We start from the raw sequence: 13502 nt of genomic DNA on the forward strand, positions 1-13502 counted from the left end.
TATTTTTCAAATTTCTGAAAATAGTTTGAAATAGACAAACAATTTTTTCAATTAATTTTTATTTAAACATGGCAATTGTTTTTGAATTTACGAACAAAATGTTGAAACTCTGAACATTTTTTAAAACACGAACATTTTTATGAAATTGTGAACCAATTTTAAAAATGAGAACATTTTTTCAAAAACAACAAATTTTATGAAATTATGCACAAATTTTGAAAACGAGAATTTTTTTTGTGAAACACAAAAAATAATTCTGAAATTGTGAACAAGTTTTGAAATCCTTGAAAATTCTTTGAAATCGTGAACAAATTTTTAAAATGAGTACATTTTTCGAAAAATGTTGACTTTTTTCAATTATTAGAAAAATTAAACACAAACATTTATTGAAAACAGTGAACATGAGAACATTTTATTAAATTTAAAAAATCAAAGAAAATAATCATGAAAAAATTTAAAATGATAGCAAAAACAAAAAGGGGAAATGAAAATTTCAAAAACAGAAAATGAAACAGAGACAAGAAATGAAAAGGAAAATTAAAAACGGTGTAGGAACCTTGTAGAAGGTTCCTAAAACCGATAAAATCCACTGGTACCCTCTACAAGATTCCTAAAACCGAAACGTTGTACCTAGCCGGCCGAATAGCACGCTTGGTCAGGCCTTCTGTGTGATTGGTCTACTATTTCACGCAGGAAGTGTCAAATAGGGATTTGCGTATTGATACACCGGCGCTCCCTCCCGTTAGTGGCCGGCCCAGGAGCGTTGCTCTTTTCTGGCACCTGTATTTTCCCTAGGTCGGTTTTTTTTCCTAGGTAGGCTTCTAATTCAAGTTAATGTTCACAAATTCAAAATAAATCTTGAATTCTAAAAATATCCAGAAATTTAGAAAATATTCACGAATTCATAAATTAGTTGTTGATTTGAAAAAATGTTCATGAACTTAAAATATGTTCATCAATGCCAAAAAAGTTTGCAAATTTTGGAAAATGTTCATGAATTCAAAAGTTACTCAGGTAATTGAAAAAAAGTTCATGCATTCAAAAGTTATCATGTAATTGAAAAAATGTTCATGCATTTAATAAATGTCTGTAAATTCAAAAATATGTGCACAAATTCAAAACTCATTCTTGGATTTGGAAAAAAATTTGTCAATTCAACAGATGTTCAAGAATTAGAAAAACGTGTATTCAAAAAAATTGTCCACGGAGTTCAAAAAATGTTCAGGAATCTAAGATTTTCGTGAATTGGAATATTTATTCTAAAGCACGAACAATTCTGTAGTTAGCCCTTGCTTTTTTGCAATATAGAGGAGTGGTATAAATATATTTACATCTCATGAACGTTTATCAAATTGCATGAAGAAATGTTATGTATATTTTAAAAATGTCATTAAATATCTTTTAAACATGTGAACATTTTGTTTGAATGTTACGAGCATTTTCGTAAATATATGAACTTTTATAAGTGTCATGAAAATTTAACTAATAATATGCTAACACTTTTAATAAAATTTGATTGTTTAAAAATACACATCCGAGGTTTTTTAGTGAAAGTTTTTCTACATATTTTTATAACATTTCTAAAAATAGAAAAAGGGATAAAAATGTCAAAACCCCGAAAATAAAAGGTGGGTAGATGCTCTAAGAGTCTGCAAATCCTATAGATCGCTTATAATGAGCGCTACCTGTAGCACTCGCCCATTGTATGCTTTGAAAGGGCAGCTGAAGTGATTTTGGTGTGAATGACAATGCAATTTGCGGTTCAATCATGTACTTGACCTATTCACGTATATTTGAAAAAGGGACAAGACGGTTAGCTTCGCTGAGTGACGGTGTTCTGGCGACTTATTTTCTATTGAATCGTAGGAAAACCATATTATTAAAAGGGATCCCTATCGCAAGGTATGTTTGGAATGAAACAAGTACACAAAACCATATTGCACCCGCGACATCTTCCCAGCAATCATGGAATTTTCCATCCTATTATGTTGCTCATGTTTTTCCTTACCCCATAGTACCATGGTAGGCAGCAGTTGTACCGCTCCCTTCTTGGAAGTTGTGCTTTCGCTGGCTTCCTATAGCCGGTAGTACCGCACCGATGACCAGTAGTACCGGTCCCCTTTTAGAGCGGCGCCACTGGACAAAGTGTCGGGCTACTACCACGCGGTGCCCTTCAAAGCTACATTTTTTCGTGATACTAGTGCGGCACTGCTACGACAATATCGACTATTTGCTTTAGCCGATACTACTGATGTCCTGTGCAATAGTACCGCTTAGGCATTGCAGTGCAGACATGGGGCTGCGTTAGTACCATTGTCTACAGCAGTAGTACCACTCAGTGAAAATCTCGGGTCAACTGTTTGGTTTGGATGAGGCATATAAAAAATGGGGTCTTCTTCCCCAAGTTGAATCACCTCTTGCCACTCTTTCTTCCATTACTGTCCAAAGTCTAAACTCATAGTCTCTCTTGCAAGCACCCAAACTCCTTGATCTTATAGGATCTACCACTCCATCAAAGAAAATTCGATTCCCTAGTAGATCCTGTTACAGCATCTACAGCCGGAATTGGCAAATCCGGCCCCTCAAACGCATGCGGACGTGCCCGGGCGCGTGTCGCCGGCACTGATCGGGCACCCCTCAAATAATGTAATCCACATCCGGACACCTCAATTACCATATCTTAAATCCATACAAACTCAAGCAATGACGTGGACGCACACGCATCATCCGGCTACTCCATCACACTACACTAAACATGCCATCGCACTACCAAAATTTGGCATGTTTGGCTATGGTGAATTTCATCCACGGCTGCCCTTGCCCTTCCAGGCGTCCCTGACGTCCTTCTTGCGGAAGTACCGGTCGAAGACACAGTACGGATCGAGCCGGATCTGCTCGTCGCCAGAGCTGTCCTTGCCGTTGCTGTCCTCCTTCTCCTCTTTCGGTGGCAGTCTATCCATGGCACGGACTGCCCGATTCCGATCTCGGGCGAGGGTGCGCGTGTTCCTTCATTGTCGTTTCTTCACAATTTCGGGCGCGGATTGCTTCCTCCTCTGCGCTCGCAGATGTCTACTACACAACCTTCTTCTTGTAGACGTTGTTGGGCCTCCCAGTGCAGAGGTTTGTAGGACAGTAGCAAATTTCCCTCAAGTGGATGACCTAAGGTTTATCAATCCGTGGGAGGTGTAGGATGAGGACGGTCTCTCTCAAACAACCCTGCAACCAAATAACAAAGAGTCTCTTGTGTCCCCAAAACACCCAATACAATGGTAAATTGTATAGGTGCACTCGTTCGACGAAGAGATGGTGATACAAGTGCAATATGGATGGTAGATATAAGTTTCAGTAATCTGAAATTATAAAAACAGCAAGCTAGCAAGTGATAAAAGTGAGCGTAAACGGTATTACAATGCTAGGAAACAAGGCCTAGGGTTCATACTTTCACTAGTGCAAGTTCTCTCAACAATAATAACATAACTGGATCATATAACTATCCCTCAACATGCAACAAAGAGTCACTCCAAAGTTACTAATAGCAGAGAACAAACAAAGAGATTATTGTAGGGTACGAAACCACCTCAAAGTTATCCTTTCTGATCAATCTATTCAAGAGTCCGTAGTAAAATAACATGAAACTATTCTTTCTGTTCGATCATCCTAGAGTTCATACTAGAATAACACCTTAAGACACAAATCAACCAAAACCCTAATGTCACCTAGATACTCCAATGTCACCTCAAGTATCCGTGGGTATGATTATACGATATGCATCACACAATCTCAGATTCATCTATTCAACCAATACATAGAACTTCAAAGAGTGCCCCAAAGTTTCTACCGGAGAGTCAAGACGAAAACGTGTGGCAACCCCTATGCATAAGTTCACAAAATGTTACGGAGCCCGCAAGTTGATCACCAAAACATACATCAAGTAGATGACGTGAATATCCCATTGTCACCAAACATAAGCACATGCAAGACATACATCAAGTGTTCTCAAATCCTTAAAGACTCAATCCGATAAGATAACTTCAAAGGGAAAACCCAATCCATTACAAAAGAGTAGAGGGGGAGAAACATCATAAGATCCAACTATAATAGCAAAGCTCGCGGTACATCAAGATCGTGCGAAATCAAGAACACGAGAGAGAGAGAGAGAGAGAGAGAGAGAGAGAGAGAGAGATCAAACACATAGCTACTGGTACATACCCTCAGCCCCGAGGGTGAACTACTCCCTCCTCGTCATGGAGAGCGCTGGGATGATGAATATGGCCACCCGTGAGGGATCCCCCCTCCGGCAGGGTGCCGGAACAGGGTCTCGATTGGTTTTTGGTGGCTACAGAGGCTTGCAGCGACGGAACTCCCGATCTATTGTGCTCCTTGATGTTTTCGGGGAATATGGGATATATATATATATATATATATATATATATATATATATATATATATATATATATATATATATATATATATGTATATATGTGTGTGTATGTGTGTGTGTGAAAGCAATCGATCAGGGGAGCCACGAGGGGCCCACGAGGGTGGGGGCGCACCCTGGACCCTCGTGGCCACCTCGTTGCTTCCCTGACGTCTACTCCAAGTCTCCTGGATTACGTTTGTTTCAAAAACAACTCTCCCGAAGGTTTCATTTCGTTTGGACTCCGTTTGATATTCCTTTTCAGCGAAACACTGAAATAGGCAAAACAACAACAATTTGGGCTGGGCCTCCGGTTAATAGGTTAGTCCCAAAAATAATATAAAAATGTATAATAAAGCCCATAAACATCCAAAACATGTAATATAATAGCATGGAACAATAAAAAATTATAGATACATTGGAGACGTATCAAGCATCCCCAAGCTTAATTCCTGCTCGTCCTCGAGTAGGTAAATGATAAAAACAGAATTTTTGATGTGGAATGCTACCTAGCATATTTCTCAATGCAATTTTCTTTATTGTGGCATGAATGTTTAGATCCAAATGATTCAAAATAAAAGTTCATATTAACATAAAAATAGTAATACTTCAAGCATACTAACAAATAATCATGTCTTGTAAAAATAACATAGCCAAAGAAAGCTTGTCCCTACAAAATCATATAGTTAGTCTATGCTTCATTTTTATCACACAAAATACTCCCATCATGCACAATCCCGGTTTCAGCCAAGCAATTGGTTCATACTTTTTAACGCGCTTCAGCTTTTTTAACTCTCACGCAATACATGAGCGTAAGCCATGTATATAGCACTATGGGTGGAATAGAATGGTGGCTGTGGGGAGAAGACAAAAAAGAAGAAAGTCTCACATCAACTAGGCATATCAATGGGCTATGCAGATGCCCATTAATAGATATCAATGTGAGTGAGTAGGGATTGCCATGCAACGGATGAACTAGAGCTATAAATGTATGAAAGCCCAACAAAAAAACTAAGTGCGTGTGCATCCACTCACTTGCTCACGAAGACCTAGGGCATTTTAAGGAAGCCCATCATTGGAATATACAAGCCAAGTTCTATAATGAAAAATTCCCACTAGTATTGAAAGTGACAACATAGGAGACTCTCTATCATGAAGATCATGGTGCTACTTTGAAGCACAAGTGTGGAAAAAGGATAGTAACATTGTCCCTTCTCTCTTTTTCTCTCATTTTTTGGTGGGCTTCATAAAGTCCGGAGTCTCATCTCGACTTGTGGGGGAATCATAGTCTCCATCATGCTTCCTCACTTGGGACAATGCTCTAATAATGAAGATCATCACACTTTTATTTATTTACAATTGAATACTTAGAACAAAATATGACTCTATGTGAATGCCTCCGGCGGTGTACCGGGATATGCAATGAATCAAGAGTGACATGTATGAAAGAATTATGAAGGTGGCTTTGCCACAAATACAATGTCAACTACATGATCATGCAAAAGCAATATGACAATGATGGAGCATATCATAATAAATGGAACGGTGGAAAGTTTCATGGAAATATATCTCAGAATGGCTATGGAAATGCCATAATAGGTAGGTATGGTGGTTGTTTTGAGTAAGGTAAATGGTGGGTGTATGATACCGGCGAAAGTTGCGTGACACAAGAGAGGCTAGCAATGGTGGAAGGGTGAGAGTGCGTATAATCCATGGACTCACATTAGTCATAAAGAACTCATATACTTATTGTAAAAGTTTATTAGCCCTCGAAGCAAAGTACTACTATGCATGCTCCTAGGGGAAGGGTTGGTAGGAGTTAACCATCACGCGATCCCGACCTCCACACATAAGGAAGGCAATCAAAAGAAGACCCCATGCAACAAATTTGTCACACAACGTTTACCATACGTGCATGCTACGGGACTTGCCAACTTTAACACAAGTATTTCTCAATTTCATAATTACCCAACTAGCATAACTTTAGCACTAGCACCTTTATATCTCAAAACAATTATCAAGTATCAAATTGATCATAGTATCCAATGCACTTTCTATGATAGTTTTTATTATACCCAACTTGGATGTCCATCATATTAAAAGACTCTCAAAATAATATAAGTGAAGCATGAGAGATCAATAATTTTTACAAAATAAAACCACCATCGTGCTCTAAAAAGATATAAGCGAAGCACTAGAGCAAAATTATCTAGCTCAAAAGATATAAATGAAGCACATAGAGTATTCTAATAAATTCCGAATCATGTGTGTCTCTCCCAAAAGGTGTGTACAACAAGGATGATTGTGGTAAACTAAAAAGCAAAGACTCAAATCATACAATACGCTCCAAGCAAAACACATATCATGTGGTGAATAAAAATATAACTCCAAGTAAATTACCGATAGACGAAGACGAAAGAGGGGATGCCTTCCGGGGCATCCCCAAGCTTAGGCTTTTGGTTGTCCTTGAATTTACCTTGGGGTGCCTTGGGCATCCCCAAGCTTAGGCTCTTGCCACTCCTTATTCCATAATCCATCAAATCTTTACCCAAAACTTGAAAACTTCACAACACAAAACTCAACAGAAAATCTCATGAGCTCCGTTAGTGCAAGAAAGCAAACTACCACTTTAAGGTACTGTAATGAACTCATTCTTTATTTATATTGGTTTTAAACCTACTGTATTCAAACTTCTCTATGGTTCATACCCCCCGATACTAGCCATAGATTCATCAAAATAAGCAAACAACACACGAAAAACAGAATCTGTCAAAAACAGAACAGTCTGTAGTAATCTGTAACTTTCGAATACTTATGGAACTCTAAAAATCCTACCAAACTAGGAAGTCCTAGGAAATTTGTCTATTAATCATCTTCAAAAAGAGTCAAGTAAAAAGTACGTTTCTGTGATTTATTACAATTATTCTCGTGCGCGCAAAAGTTTTTGTTTTTTACAGCAAGATCGCATAGATTCACCCAAATCTTCCCAAAGGTTCTACTTGGCACAAACACTAATTCAAACATAAAACTGAAGGAAATATGCCCTAGAGTAAATAATAAAGTTATTATTTATTTCCTTATATCATAATAAATGTTTATTATTCATGCTAGAATTGTATTAACCGGAAACATAATACATGCGTGAATACATAGACAAACAGAGTGTCACTAGTATGCCTCTACTTGACTAGCTTGTGAATCAAAGATGGTTAAGTTTCCTAACCATAGAAATGAGTTGTCATTTGATTAACGGGATCACATCATTAGGAGAATGACGTGATTGACTTGACCCATTCTGTTAGCTTAGCACTTGATCGTTTAGTATGTTGATATTGCTTTCTTCATGACTTATACATGTTCCTACAACTATGAGATTATGCAACTCCCGTTTACCGGAGGAACACTTTGTGTGCTACCAAACGTCACAACGTAACTGGGTGATTATAAAGGAGCTCTAAGGTGTCTCCAAAGATACATGTTGAGTTGGCGTATTTCGAGATTAGGTTTTGTCACTCCGATTGTCGGAGAGGTATCTCTGGGCCCTCTCGGTAATGCACATCACTATAAGCCTTGCAAGCAATGTAACTAATGAGTTAGTTACGGAATGATGCATTACATAAACGAGTAAAGAGACTTGCCGGTAACGAGATTGAAATAGGTATTGAGATACCGACGATCGAGTCTCGGGCAAGTAACATATCGATGACAAAGGGAACAACGTATGTTGTTATGCAGTTTGACCGATAAAGATCTTCGTAGAATATGTAGGAGCCAATATGAGCATCCAGGTTCCGCTATTGGTTATTGACCGGAAATGTGTTTCGGTCATGTCTATATAGTTCTCTAACCCGTAGGGTCCACACGCTTAAGGTTTCGATGACAGTTTTATTATGAGTTTATAAGTTTTGATGTACCGAAGGAGTTCGGAGTCCCAGATGAGATTGGGGACATGACGAGGAGTCTTGAAATGGTCGAGACGTAAAGATTGATATATCGGATGACTATATTCGGACATCGTAAAGGTTCCGAATGGTTCGGGTATATTTCGGAGTACCGGGGAGTTACGGGAATACGGGGGAAGAAGTATATGGGCCTTATTGGGCTTTAAGGGAGAGAGAGAGGCAGCCCCCCCCCCCAATGAATAGTCCGAATTGGACTAGGGGGAGGGGCGGCGCCCCCTCCTTCCTTCTCTTCCCTTTCCCCCTTCCTTGTCTCCTTCTCCTACTACATGGAAGGGGAGGAATCCTACTCCCGATGGGAGTAGGACTCCTCCAGGGCGCGCCATAGGGGTCGGCCCTCTCCCCCTCCTCCACTCCTTTATATACGGGGGCAGGGGGCACCCCATAGACACAACAATTGATCTCTTGATCTCTTAGCCGTGTGCGGTGCCCCCCACCACCATAGTCCTCCTCGATAATATTGTAGCAATGCTTAGGCGAAGCCCTGCGACGGTAGAACATCAAGATCGTCACCACGCCGTCGTGCTGACGGAACTCTCCTTCGACACTCGGCTGGATCGAAATTTGAGGGACGTCATCGAGCTGGACGTGTGATAGAACTCAGAGGTGCCATAGTTTCGGTGCTTGATCGGTCGGGCCGTGAAGATGTACGACTACATCAATCGCGTTGTGCTAATGCTTCCGCTTTTGGTCTACGAGGGTACGTTGATGTCTACTACAGAACCTTCTTCTTGTAGATGTTGTTGGGCCTCCAAGTGCACATGTTTGTAGGACAGTAGCAAATTTCCCTCAAGTGGATGACCTAAGGTTTATCAATCCATAGGAGGCGTAGGATGAAGATGGTCTCTCTCAAGCAACCCTGCAACCAAATAACAAAGAGTCTCTTGTGTCCCCAACACACCCAATACAATGGTAAATTGTATAGGTGCACTAGTTCGGCGAAGAGATGGTGATACAAGTGCAATATGGATAGTAGATAAAGGTATTTGTAATCTGAAAATATAAAAACAACAAGGTAACTAATGATAAAAGTGAGCGTAAACGGTATTGCAAAGATAGGAAACAAGGCATAGGGTTCATACTTTCACTAGTGCAAGTTCTCTCAACAATAATAACATAGATAGATCATATAAAAATCCCTCAACATGCAAAGAGTCACTCCAAAGCTACTAATAGCGGAGAACAAACGAAGAGATTATGGTAGGGTAGAAAACCACCTCAAAGTTATTCTTTCGGATCAATCTATTAAAGAGTTCGTACTAGAATAACACCTCAAGACACAAATCAACCAAAACCCTAATGTCACCTAGATACTCCATTGTCACCTCAAGTATCCGTGGGCATTATTATACGATATGCGTCACACAATCTCATATTCATCCAACCAACACAAAGTACTTCAAAGAGTGCCCAAAAGTTTCTACCGGAGAGTCAAGAACGTGTGCCAACCCCTATGCATAGGTTCATGGGCGGAACCCGCAACTTGGTCACCAAAACATACATCAAGTGGCACGTGATATCCCATTGTCACCATAGATAAACACCGCAACACATACATCAAGTGTTCTCAAATCAAAGACTCAATCCGATAAGATAACTTCAAGAGGGAAACTCAATTCATCATAAGAGAGTAGAGGGGGGAGAAACATCATAAGATCCAACTATAATAGCAAAGCTCGTGATACATCAAGATCGTGCCATAGAGAGAACACGAGAGAGAGAGAGAGAGATTAAACACATAGCTACTAGTACATACCCTCAGCCCCGAGGGTGAACTACTCCCTCCTCGTCATGGAGAGCGCCAGGATGATGAAGATAGCCACCGGTGATGGATTCCCCCTCCGGCAAGGTGCCGGAACGGGCTCCCGAGAGGTTTTTGGTGGCTACAGAGGCTTGCGGCGGCGGAACTCCCGATCTATCTTGATATTCGATGGTTTTAGGGTACGTAGGCTTATATAGCCGAAAGAAGTCGGTCGGGGGGTCCTCGAGGGGCCCACGAGACAGGGGGCGCACCCTACAGGGGGGCGCCCTCCTATCTCGTGGCTGCCTTGAGGATCTTCTGACGTGAACTCCAAGTCTCCAGGATCATATTCTTCCAAAAAATCACGATGCCGAAGGTTTCATTTCGTTTGGACTCCGTTTAATATTCCTTTTCTTCGAAATACTGAAACAGGCAATAAAACAGCAATATGGGTTGGGCCTCCGGTTAATAGGTTAGTCCCAAAAGTAATATAAAAGTGTATAATAAAGCCCGTAATCATTCAAAATAGATAATAAAATAGCATGAATGCTTCATAAATTATATATACGTTGGAGACGTATCAGCATCCCCAAGCTTAATTCCTACTCATCCTCGAGTAGGTAAATGATAAAAGAAAGAATTTATGAAGTGTGAATGCTAGAAGGTGCACAAGTTTGATCAATGATAATTTCAATTACCTTTTCTAGCATAATAATATGTCATAACAGTAGTTCATCTCATAAAACTTCTCACGATAAAGTAACAAGCAATTCACATGTCAAAGCATAGACCATAAACTTTCTTGAAAACTAGCAAACTTCATTCTCAGTCATCAAACAATTGCAGTTCATCTTATTTTCAGGAATAACAAACTCCACATACGCAACTATCATATAGTCTTCTACAATTGCTAACACTCATGTAATACTAGTGGTTATGGAGTTTCAATCGAACACTAAGAAAGATAGGGGCTTATAGTGTTGCCTCCCAACGTATTCACCTTTGGGTGATGTCAACAATAATAGTTCATGCTAACTTACATCCAATTGGATATATATATCAGGATCTTCCCAACACGAGGTGCTTGCCAAAGGATAAAATGAAAAAGGGAAAGGTGAAGATCACCTTGACTCTTGCATAAAGTAAAAGACATAAATCAAAAGATAGGCCCTTCACAGAGGGAAGCAGAGGGTTGTCATGCGCTTTTAGGGTTGGATGCACAAAATCTTAATGCGAATGAACGTCACTTTATATTTCACTTGTATATGGACCTTTATTATGTAGTCCGTCGCTTTTATTGCTTCCATAACAAGATCGTATAAAGCTATTTTCTTCACACCAAAAGATCATACAAATTTAGAGAGCAATTTTTATTGCTTGCACCGATGACAACTTACTTGAAGGATCTTATGTTGGGGAACGTAGTAATTTCAAAATTTTCCTATGCACACGCAAGATCATGGTGATGCATAGCAACGAGAGGGGAGAGTGTTTGTCCACGTACCCTCGTAGACCGTAAGCGGAAGCGTTATGACAACGCGGTTGATGTAGTCGTACGTCTTCACGATCCGACCGATCCAAGTACCGAACGTACGGCACCTCCGAGTTCAGCACACGTTCAGCTCGATGACGATCCCCGGGCTCCGATCCAACAAAGCTTCGGGGATGAGTTCCATCAGCACGACAGCGTGGTGACGGTGATGATGTTCTACCGGCGCAGGGCTTCGCCTAAACTCCGCGACGATATGACCGAGGTGGAATATGGTGGAGGGGGGCACCGCACACGGCTAAGGAACGATCCGTAGATCAACTTGTGTGTCCATGGGGTGCCCCTGCCCCCGTATATAAAGGAGGGAGGGGGGGAGGCCGGCCGGCCCTTGTTGGGCGCGCCAGGAGGAGGAGTCCTCCTCCTAGTAGGAGTAGGACTCATCCTTTCCTACTCCTACTAGGAGGGGAAGGAAGGGGGAGAGGAGGGGAAGAAAAGAGGGGGGCGCCGCCCCCCTCCTAGTCCAATTCGGACCAGAGGGAGAAGGGGCGCGCGGCCCTTCCTGGCCGCCCCTCTCTCTTCCCACCAAGGCCCATGTGGCCCATTAATTCTCCGGGGGGGTTCCGGTAACCCTAAGGCACTCCGGTTTTCTCCGAAATCACCCGGAACACTTCCGGTGTCCGAATATAGTTGTCCAATATATCAATCTTTATGTCTCAACCATTTTGAGACTCCTCGTCATGTCCGTGATCACATCCGGGACTCCGAACAAACTTCGGTACATCAAAACTTGTAAACTCATAATAAAACTGTCATCGTAACGTTAAGCGTGCGGACCCTACGGGTTCGAGAACTATGTAGACATGACCTAGAACTATTCTCGGTCAATAACCAATAGCGGAACCTGGATGCCCATATTGGTTCCTACATATTCTATGAAGATCTTTATTGGTCAAACCGCATAACAACATACGTTGTTCCCTTTGCCATCGGTATGTTACTTGCCCGAGATTTGATCGTCGGTATCCAATACCTAGTTCAATCTCGTTACCGGCAAGTCTCTTTACTCGTTCTGTAACACATCATCATATAACTAACTCATTAGTTAGAATGCTTGCAAGGCTTAGGTGATGAGTATTACCGAGAGGGCCCAGAGATACCTCTCCGACAATCGAAGTGACAAAACCTAATCTCGAATTATGCCAACCCAACATGTACCTTCGGAAACACCTGTAGAGCACCTTTATAATCACCCAGTTACGTTGTGACGTTTGGTAGCACACAAAGTGTTCTTCAGGTAAACGGGAGTTGCACAATCTCATAGTTGCAGGAACTTTGTATAAGTCATGAAGAAAGCAATATCAACATACTAAACGATCAAGTGCTAGGCCAACGGAATGGGTCATGTCAATCACATCATTCTCCTAATGATGTGATCCCATTAATCAAATGACAACACATGTCTATGGTTAGGAAACATAACCATCTTTGATTAATGAGCTAGTCAAGTAGAGGCATACTAGTGACTTTATGTTTGTCTATGTATTCACACGTGTATCATGTTTCCGGTTAATACAATTCTAGCATGAATAATAAACATTTATCATGATATGAGGAAATAAATAATAACTTTATTATTGCCTCTAGGGCATATTTCCTTCAGTCTCCCACTTGCACTAGAGTCAATAATCTAGATTACATAGTAATGATTCTAACACCCATGGAGTCTTGGTGCTGATCATGTTTTGCTCGTGAGAGAGGTTTAGTCAACGGGTCTGCAACATTCAGATCCGTATGTATCTTGCAAATCTCTATGTCTCCCACTTGGACTTGGTCCCGAATGGAATTGAAGCGTCTCTTGATGTGCTTGGTCCTCTTGTGAAATCTGGATTCCTTTGC

The sequence above is a fragment of the Triticum aestivum genome, chromosome 3B (assembly GCF_018294505.1).
Source record: "Triticum aestivum cultivar Chinese Spring chromosome 3B, IWGSC CS RefSeq v2.1, whole genome shotgun sequence".
Classification (NCBI taxonomy): Eukaryota; Viridiplantae; Streptophyta; class Magnoliopsida; order Poales; family Poaceae; genus Triticum; species Triticum aestivum.